We start from the raw sequence: 11,179 nt of genomic DNA, 5'->3' as shown, positions 1-11,179 counted from the left end.
AATGTTTTACTAGGCCTACGTGTTAATACAATTTTGTACTTTTTATATTTTGATCAGTGGATATTTTTTTCTATATCTGTGTGACAAGCCGTTTTGACTTTTTTTCATTCCCAGGATATGAATTCTTGATATCAACAATTAAATTTTCACTAGTTAAAATGCTAGATTTTATTAGTAGGCTAACAATGCTAATTTGTATATCTGGAATTACATTTCCACTTGCCTAGTACAAATGTTAATTCTTGATATCATATCAACAATGACGTCATCACTCGTAGAAATATGAATTCATGATATCAAGAATTCAATTTTTTCTTTGATATCAATAATAACTTTGTTACTAGTAAAAATATAAATTCCTGATATCAAGAACATTTTTTACTAGCTGAAATATTCATTCTTGACATCTGTTAATGTATTTCAACATGTTACATTTGTTATTTCTGATATCAATAATTAGGAGAGTAATTTCAGATATCTAAAATGGCTTTTCTTAGTAACAATCACATTCATCACAATCACATTCACACTAGAGGGAGGTAGAGCGTAAGGTATAGGCTAAACGAATCTCGATTTGCAAGCTGGTTCTGGTTTGGTGCTTCACAGGATAAGAATGCCAGAAAAAGAACCACATAAGGAAATGCTGAGTGTGATGTTTCTTTGGAAAAGTAAAAGGTAAATTAACCCAGTAATAGGTCACAGTGGGCATGTTGTACAATACATGCTGAATCATCATTCTGCCCCACCTTGTTGATCTCCTTTAGGATAAAGAGGCCCCTGGGTCCCTGATGATATTTGCACATTCACATCTTTAAGCCTTGCAAGGTCAGAAATGACAGCTTTACACTTCATCCATAAGCAAAAAAGGACATCAAGTAGTTGCCATTGCTGGGTTATTCTAAACCAAGTTTTGGTCAAATATGGACAAACCCAAACGTTGGATTAAAAATGCAATTTAAAAATTTAACCCAACGGCTGGGTTTGCCTATATGTAAAACAACCCAGCATTTTTTAGAGATGTTAATAATATACAATATATTGTGTGTATCATAACTTTTGCACCATGTTACACATTTTAATTTAATTTTATTGACTGATATGCATTAGTAAGCAATGCTTATATATATTTTTTACATTATGCAAACACATCAAAACACAAGATGGCCATTCTTTCAAAAAGTGCAACTGTTTCCCAAGATGGCTTTTTAAACGGAGCATATTAGTCAAATCTTAGTCACTGTCATGTGGCAATGTATAAAACCGTGACACAAACCCGTCATTAATTAATAAATCAAAATCACGGGTATTAGTCATGCTTAAACGTCCATCTGTTAGGAGGATTATTTAAAAAATTCTAAGGAGTGACCATCTGTTATCTGTGATGAATCGAAGAGGGGTCACAATGTCACGGAACGCATTCAAGCACGCATCACACATTCAAAGCAACCGAATCCTGCTCTACACGGAGGCTTGTTTCAGTTGTTGAAGCAGAGAGCCCCTCCCTGCCTCTTCCTTGAGTCATCTATATTCATATTTACTGCCATTTTAGTGCCTATGTGGATATAAAAGGTTGGATACAAAGATTGCATGTGAAATACATGCCATCACAATGCCAGGTGCTTCTGGGTGGTTGCCAGGGTGTTGCTATGCAGTTGCTAAGGTGATTTGACTGTTTTTTTAGCATGCTGCTTTGTAGTTGCTAGGGTGTTCTGGGTTGTTGCTATGCGGGTTGTTTGCTGTCCTATATCTCTATGATATTCTTTTTTGTGTGTGTGCTAATTTTTCATCTGCCAAGCAAAATGTTATGTCCGATCTACAAAAACAATAGGACCTCTTTTCAACAAGCTGCGCAATTTCAGGTTTAATTCATGTCTGTAGATCCTTTAGAAGTGTCGCTTCAAAGTTTAGGAACAACTCCCAAGCAATATGGGCAGTAGTAGGCCTAATAGTGATTCTTGCATTATTATTAGCAAGCACCACTAATTGTGACTATAATTAAAACTACGCAGGATAACTGTTTTTAAAAAGAAAAGAAAAAACAAAACAAAACAAAAGAAACCAAAATGTTATTAATGAGAAAATGCCCCAAAAAACACTTTTATAAATCTACAATTTATATTTTGGAACTGTTGGGACAGATTTCGCAGGAATATTACATTATTTGCATACGTACCTTAGTCTCCCGCGCTTGTCACGTGGTGCGTAGAATAGCATGAAGCTAAAAGTCACAATGGATGGATCATTCCATTTGTGAAACAAAGAAACTGTTACAGTATTTCTGTGTCTATACACTTTGAGCCGAAGGCGAAGCACATTCAAAACAATGGGTCTCACCTAAGTGCGTGAAATCTGCGTACAAACGTTTTCAGGAACAAACCATGATTCACCAAAAACTTTGGTAGTAAAATTTATTCTAAATTTACAAAAAAAATTAGGAACAATTGAAACCACTCATAGCCTATCCAAAAAGCTATTTCTCTGTGCGACCTTATAGGCTAATCTTGTTAAGAAGCTATATTTAATCTTAACACGACTATAATTATAGTGTATTATATTATATTAGTTTTAGATAAAATTATATAATAAAAAAATCTATATTTCATCATGTAGCCTAGTCTACGTGAAAGAGTAAGAAAAGCTGCTTCAGGCGTGAGGTTTCTCTGAATAATGCAGATAGCCATTAGCCGGCTAATGAGAGGACAGTAAGCTGGGTCTGTATAAAAGGTGTTTATTGTGTTTGAACTGGTCTTGAGAATGACACACTTATGGCTTTGCTCGAGTGAGCGGCATATGTTTGCAGAGAGTGACGAAAGGCTGTAAAGAAAAAAATGTGCGGAAAGCCCTAATATGGAGATGGTTTGGGCGTGTTTTATGCAAAAGACTAACCTCGTGTACGCAGTCGCTTATACTCCAAATTTCCTAATGAGGTGATTTAGAATGAGATTAAAGGTGCTGTATGTAACTTTTTGACAATGCTACAGCCAGTTGTTTTACTTGTGCGTTCCATGTCGAAATGTCTGTTTTTGTTCCGGTCTGTGCAGATCCCGCCCACTGCCAATTTACCCAATAGTATTTCGACACCCCAGGTTGCCAGTTATCGGAAAACACAGCGCATTGCAGCCATGGACGCCAGCAAACAAACTAGATCAGAGATCGCAGATTCTACCCAACCTAAAAAATCCTCGGCATCCATCTAAAAATCTCTATGAACGGGAGCATATTAAAACACGGATAAATCAACTCATCAACTTACAAGTGTGTATCTCCTAGCCTTCCATTGCCAATCGCGCTCGCTCCTGTTGCTTGTCCTCAATTTGGAAACTCGCGTGAACGTTGAGTCGGAGGAGGAGGGGGCGGGGGCGGGGGCGGGGGAAACAACTCTCTCAAATATTTTGAATTTGAACTGTGGCGCACTCCTTTTTCACACCGCTTGCCGTCAATCTTACATACTGCACCTTTAAAGGGATAGTTCGGCCAAAAATTATATTTAACCCATGATTTACTCACCCTCAAGCCGTTCGAGATGCATATGTCAATAATTTTTCAGACGAACACATTTTCAGTTATTTTAGAAAATGTCTTAGATCTTTCAGTGGTTATAATGTGAAGTTATGGGGTCCACCTCCTTCAAGTCCCAAAATGTGCATGCATCCTTCACAAAAGTAATCCATCCGGCTCCAGGGGGATAAAAGAAGGCCTTCTGAGGGTAATCCGTGCGGTTTTGTCGTAAAAATATACATATTTAAAACTTTATAAATGAAAATATCTTGCTTCCGGCAATGGTCGACGCGCGTTCACGGCAGATGGATGCCGGCGTATGACGTAGGACGTAGTGTTTGATTTAGCTATACTTCGTTCTACGTCACGACGCTTCCTACGCTATGTTCTACGTCATACACCGGCATCCATCTCCCGTGAATGTGCGTCGACCGTTGCCGGAAGCAAGATATTTTCATTAATAAAGTTTTAAATATGTATATTTTTACAAAAAAAAACGCACAGATTACCCTCAGAAGGCCTTTGTTTATCCCCCTGGAGCCGGATGGATTACTTTTGTGAAGGATGCATGCACATTTTGGGACTTGAAGGAGGTGGACCCCATTACCTCACATTATAACCACTGAAAGATCTAAGACATTTTCTAAAATAACTGAAAATGTGTTCGTCTGAAAAATGATTGACATATGCATCTCGAACGGCTTGAGGGTGAGTAAATCATGGGTTAAATATCATTTTTGGCCGAACTATCCCTTTAAGAACAAATTCATGTGCGTATGTGTGTTGCAGATACTTTTTGTGAGAATTTCTCCTGTGCGCACAATTACGAAATAATCTAGTGAATGAGACCCAATGTTATTCCGCAAAACACATGCAGTTTTATTTTTTTTTAACCACTAGAGGGCCAAAACTTACGTATTGCAGCTTTGATGATCAAATCATAAGGGAAAACTTCAGAAACTTTGCACTGAGAAGCCAAAGCAATTTGATGATTCAGTCCTATAATAAGTCATAGCTCCCATCAATGATGTAAAATATTATGCATCATTATAATGATTCAACTACTTATGGGGTCTGTGGCACAAAGCCCAGACTCAGTGTTTGATGGACAGGTATAAAACGGTAAGGTAATGGGAGGGAAAGCTTATGCCATCAAAAAGTGCAGGGAACAGCTTCAGTGTCAGCAGCATTCTTTGAAAAAATCCGGTCTTTCATCCCTATATATCACCTCCTTCCACAGCACAACCTTTCTCTTCTCTTTAAAACACCATACAGTCTTTGTAAAGAATGGAACGTGAAGATAATTGATTCCCGTTTTGCGCGGTGGGTTTTCCGCACATCATCAATAGCTCTAAACGTTGCGCTTTGCAGATTACGACGTGACCTCCACGTGCAGCTCAAAGCGCAGTACACATACAGTATCTCAGTCATTTCAATTGATCCCCTCCCTTATTCCTTTAGATTTCTTCACTGGGTCTCTGCTGAAGTGGGAACAAAGTGCCCCAACAAAGCCATATTTTTGTTCTCCCTTTTTTTATTCCAAGAAAGGTTTATTCCACTGTCTTAACTAGATGCATTTATTCCAAGATCAGCTTGCAGACTCTCAATTACATTCAAAAGCCCCTTTGAAAAGATTTACCGTAGCTCAGGTAACGGCATCACTGATTAGGTGTGTGTGTGTGTGTATGCGATCTTTAATCACTTGCTTCCCACTGGGCAATTACACAGCACATGACTGTAAAACAAACAAACGCAGCCTGTTAGCCGTAAGCATTTACACAAGAACAAAAGGCTGTGTGAAGAAGGAACATGCACATCACTGCTGATATCCAGGGCTTGTGGTGTATGATTGACAGTGGTTCCTTTTTAAGTGGAAGACAGTCATCATTGACAATGTCAAAGCTACAGTCTGTTGCTAGGCACAGTCGCTATGTGCTGTATGACATGTTACTATACTTAGACATTACATAATAAAGCAAAGAAGTGAAGTAAAAGAGAATAGAAGCAAAATAAAGAGTCGTTAACACAGTCTGGTTTTATTTACAGTCATTTTTTAAAAGAAACAGAAATAGAAAAGGCCTATCTAATCAAAACTCAGCACTGAATCCAATGAAAACAACCTGGAAAACTGTTTAAAGCATCTAGTGTCATTTGTTTTAGAATATCTTAATGGACCATTTAATTAACGAGAATGGGTGAGCTATTCTTACACAGTATATCGTCAAATAAAAGCTATATTTTTGAATTCGTTCAAACCACTTCACAAAGTATTTAAACTAGTTTCTAAATCCATATTTTTTATTTACAGTTTTGGTTAGAGCATTGTCGTTGTGACATCACATACACTCCTGGGTAGAAGCATCATGCAAGATTTTTTGGAGCATATTAGTTTTCATTCAGGTTTCTTTCAGCTCAATTATGATAGTCAAATTTGATATTTAGCATTGTCAAGTCTAGTTTTACATGATGCAGGGTAAATCTCACATACGTTTAGACTGTGCCTTGCAAGTATATTGAGAACCAGAACATTTTTTCTTTTATTTGCTTTAACTTTGCCCTGTTTATTCATTATAATATAGTCTAATCAAGCACCATGTTGAATCAGGATGTATTTACATATGTCTTAAAAGTCACTCATACAGCAGCCAGACTGATGCAAGATGCTAATCTTTAGTAGTTTAGGCAATCACGAACTTCCAAACAACAAAAGTTATACGGGCGAATCTCTTGAAAACATGTCCAGGTCACATTTCACCCCCAAATCCCCCAAAATAAAATAAAAAATGCTACTAAAACGAGATGGTCCTCACTGCAGAACACGAAATCCAGGGGGAGGAGTTGGATCCAGATCCAACTCCTCCCACCTTACATATACCTAAACCTACCCATCTCCACGCCTTTATCCCTAAACCCACCCCTAAACCTACCAATCTCCACCCCTTAGATCTGGATCCAACTCCGCCCCCTGGATCTCGTGTACTGCAGTGAGGTGCTACTGACTAAAACACTTAATTATATATAGATGTATACATTATTACTCCAGTTTTCAGTGTGACACGATCCCTCAGAAATCATTCTAATATGCTGATTTATTATCAATGTTGGAAACAGTCGTGCTGCTTATATATATTTTTTTTCAGGATTCTTTGATGAATAAAAAATTAAAAAAGAACAGCATTTATTTAAAATAGAAATCTTTTGTTACAATATACACTACCGTTCAAAAGTGTAGGTTCAGTAATTGTTTTAAATAAATGAATACTTTTATTCAGCAAGGATGTGTTAAATTGATAAAAAGTGATAGTAAATATTTATATTTGGAATAAATGCTGTTCTTTTAAATTTTTTATTCATCAATGAATCTAGAAACAAGTATCACGGATCCAAAAAAATATTAAGCAGCGCAACTGTTTCCAACATTGAAAATATCTGAGTATCAAATCAGCTTATTAGAATGATTTTTGAAGGATCATGTGACACTGAAGACTGGAGTAATGGCCGATGAAAATCCAGCTTTGCATCACATAAATAATTATATTTTAGAGTATATTAAAATAGAAAACCATCATTTTAAATTGTAATAATATTTCACAATATTGCCTCGATGAGCATAAGAGACTTCTTTTAAAAACATAAAAAATAGTAATGTTTCCAAACTTTTGACCGGTACTATTACCGTAATAATCTTTGTGCATTACATTAATGTAATAAATAATATTATAAAATATGATAAATTGTAAATTAATTCCACATATTAATACAAACAAAATAAAATCTAGTTTTTTTATACAGCAAAATATATTCTCTCTATATTTTGATTTTGGGGATGAAATATAACCTAAATATATACATTTCTGAAAGGTTTTGTGAGATATACCCATACAAGTTTCCTTTCCTAATGTCATCATTCTTATTGAATCGCATTACCCATTCATACGTCACTCCATATTGAGTCGGATGCACAAAGACTACGGGGAATTATTTGCCAGTGAGTTCTGGAGAGTGGTGCGGCTAAAATATCTTTATTAATTATCAAAGCCACTTAGCTTTGCCAGAGCAGTTCACAAGGGGTTTGATTAAACACAGTTCAGTCAGACCCTCTGTTTATGTACAGCCGTTCTGGGTGAGAGCAGATTGCCATTTATTGGAATGTTCACAGGATGTCATTTTAGGCACTTTCTCTACACCAAACCACAGATATATGTCAACCCCACACAGTTACTAGAATCAGTTCAAGGGAAAAGATAATATACAGTGGAGAAATACATATTTCATCATCCATTATCTGTTAAGGAAGGGGAAAATGCGTTATTCAGCTGTGTTTGGCATGGTAGTTTGACCGAAATGAAGACATTTCACGCTTTCACGCATCATACAAGGGCTACAATATGTGCAGTATTTAGGCGATTGAAAGTGCAGCACAAAAAGAAACTCGTTCCTTGATATTCATTCAGGAAGCAGGTTACAAAAGAAGCCATACAGCGCAGCTGAATCCAGGGGAAACCTCTCACTTAAAAGTCGGGGAACAATTGCGTTAAGAAATGATTTAGAGACTCGATATTCTTGGGTTCCTGCTACTACACAAAACAAAAACGTTTTAACCCAAAGTAGACTCCTTCCACACACCTCCTCGTACATCACATCACTAGAAATACTGCATCTCTACCCCTATCCCCCCTCAATATGTACAAGTATATCGAAAAAGAAAGGCCCACTTACACGGCATAACAAATTATTAGTCTACTAGAAAAGAGTGAACACTGGCACACATGTTAAAAAAGGCTTAAAATAGAAAGAAGTTACAATTGGTTTTCTATCCGTTATCTTGTTAACAAGACTCAACACCGTCTTAAAAAACAACAATATTCACAAGTAACCTTTCGGAGTAAGGACAGTCGCTCTAGGCCAACTGTAACCCCTTCCGAGGTCGGCCTATGTCTAGCTGAAAGATATTAAATACGCAACAGATTTTAACACCTCATGCAAACAAATACGGTTGAATCCAATGGTGACGTCGAACCGATAAACTCATAGTTTTTTTGGTTTTTTTTTAGGACTGTCTTTAACTCCAAAAGAAAAAATATGAATCTCTTAGCAGCTACTGATTTGTTTTTCTTTTTTTTTTCTTAACTGTTCTTGGCACTTTCAAGACGAGTACATCCAGGAGAGAGAAGAAAAACTACTTTGTTTGCAATTAAACACCGAAGGTAATCCCAATGCTTGGAATAACCCTTTGTAAACAACCGGAATAATGACTCTCCACTCCAGTTACCATTTGAAGGACTGTAGGACTAGATAACTAATATCATACTGACTGGTTAATGAACATTCTTTAAGGATGGATGAATGGATGGATTCCGTGAAAGTCAGTCGGACACACTGACACTATATCCGTTCGGTCCATTGCACGATTCCAAGTCTTTCTTATTGCAGATCTGTCCGCAGACATCGATGCGATCTGTTCCTCTGTTTTGCACTGCTAATGGCCGAGAGAGAGAGAGAGAGAGAGAGAGAGAGAGAGAGAGAGAGAGAGAGAGACGAGAGTCTGCTGAGGGGTTTCGGCCACACGAGGGCTCTCTCGAGCTCTGGAGGATAAGGGCTGGGCGTAGACAAAGAAAATCCACTCGGTTGCTCGAGTCTTTGAGGTTAAAGCGTCGGATCCGTGTTTCCTCCGACAGTCCGTAAGACACTATCATGTTAAGACATTTACGTAGAAAGACAAGTTCAAACATCAGTTCATCATTTTGACTGGGTGATAAGGCAGTTATCCTTTTACTTTGACCTGTGAGAGAAGAAAACAAGTGTTAAAGACTGTTCTAAACAGCATAAGAAATAATGAAATGCAGTGCATGTAATAAAACATCAGATTGACTGCTGGTCAGCTGGGTGAAACAAAGCATTTTTGTGCATACAAAACATTTGGGCACTTAAACAACATTAAACATTTATGAATGACACTGCATTAGCTAACAAAAAATCAAACCAAAAGGCATTGCTATTAACAAAACACAGCACATGATTTTGAGTGGCAATTTCATTGTACAGTTTGTGTTTAGCATGCAAACGGTCCCGGGTTCAAAATCAAATCCCATCGTGTGATTTTTTTTGAGAACTGAACAGAACTGAATTTGACAGAAAATTATCATTACGCATTCATTTCGGTTATCTTTGATATTTTGAGTGGTATGAGTTGCAGGTCTCGACTAGACTGACCAGATTTCGACATGAATGGGTGATTTCTGCCACAGCGTATTAGATAAACACTTCTTTATACACAAAATGTGTGCAACTTCATTTATTAATCAATACATGTTTTTTGGAAAAGTGCTCCCTCAGTTAGAATGGGAATGATGCCTCTGAACCACATCAATACAAAACACTAGATACAGTGTTAAATAAAGACAAAGAATTGACACTTTCAGGATGTCAAATGTTAGTGGAAGATGTGATGTGTAGTACGTATGTGGTTATACCTCGAGCACAATTTGTTTGCAGATGACACTTAATTTGATACTTTGAATCTAAGGCAGTGAAATTCATACATTAAAGTGCCCCTTTCATGCTTTTTCGGATATTACCTTTCATGTTGTGTGAAATATCAAAGATCAAAGTGCACGATAAACTGAGTTATTGTCTCCTAAAAGAAAGAACCAATTCTGAATTGAATGAAATGAGTTGTCAGTAATTCCTGTCTTACTTCCGGCAAAAACCTATGTAGGTTTCGTTTGTAACAAATTTGCATAATGCCAACCTATGTTCTTCATTGGAAGGAGGAGAGAGGCGAATCCTTTATTGAACCGTTTCAGACACGGTGAGAAAATAGGTGAACCTGCAATGTATATTATGAGAAAAGTAAAGTGTTTTTTGACCATGGATGCATCTAAACCTATTGTAGGAGACCTTCAAAACAAAATGAGGAACCTTTAAAATGCATAATAGGTCTCCAAGTATGTTTTAGAGCCACTGTAGGCCTGTTTGTGTTTTTTTTTTTTTTTGCATTGTGAGTTCAATTCCTTTCTCTCATGTCGTCCTGCCCTTCTAACTAATTATTAGCTGTGACCTTTTCCACTTTTCATTATTCTATTCTTCTCCACACTGCATCTCAAAATGCACTAAAAAGCAACACACACGCACATGCTTTCACAGGAGCACGCGTAGAAAAACCTCCTCCCCGAAATATCAAAATATGCCATCTGCTTATGGATGGACCTGCCATTCAAAGCACTCCAATGAATTATGGAAAAGTGAGAGTCTGACATTTACAAAGGCAAGAGACTCATGACGTGACAGAATGATTTAGTCAGCCGGCCATGTAATAAATACAAAACATTGGCTGAGAGTGAATATTCAGTGCATTTTCAACAAGACACTTTCACCAAATAAGACTAGGAGAACACCCGTGGGTACAGAGGGGGTGCGGCTCTTTAAGATAATAATTAATTTTCTCTGTAATCTTTCTCTGGATTCTGTGTAATCCTCATTAATCCCAATTTTACAGCATCTGTTTCCAGAAGACGAGGACGGAGTTGCATAAAGCATTGTTACCCGTCACTGATCTAAGCTCATGTACAGGTAATTGCACCTTTCTGCAATATACATTGGTGGCAGAAAATGAAAATGCATGGAATAATGAAGCAGCACCCAAAAATATTTAATAATAACAATTCATTTCACTAATAAT

The sequence above is a fragment of the Scardinius erythrophthalmus genome (assembly GCF_964197995.2).
Source record: "Scardinius erythrophthalmus genome assembly, chromosome: 11".
NCBI classification, from domain to species: Eukaryota; Metazoa; Chordata; class Actinopteri; order Cypriniformes; family Leuciscidae; genus Scardinius; species Scardinius erythrophthalmus.
This window is presented reverse-complemented; position numbering follows the sequence as displayed.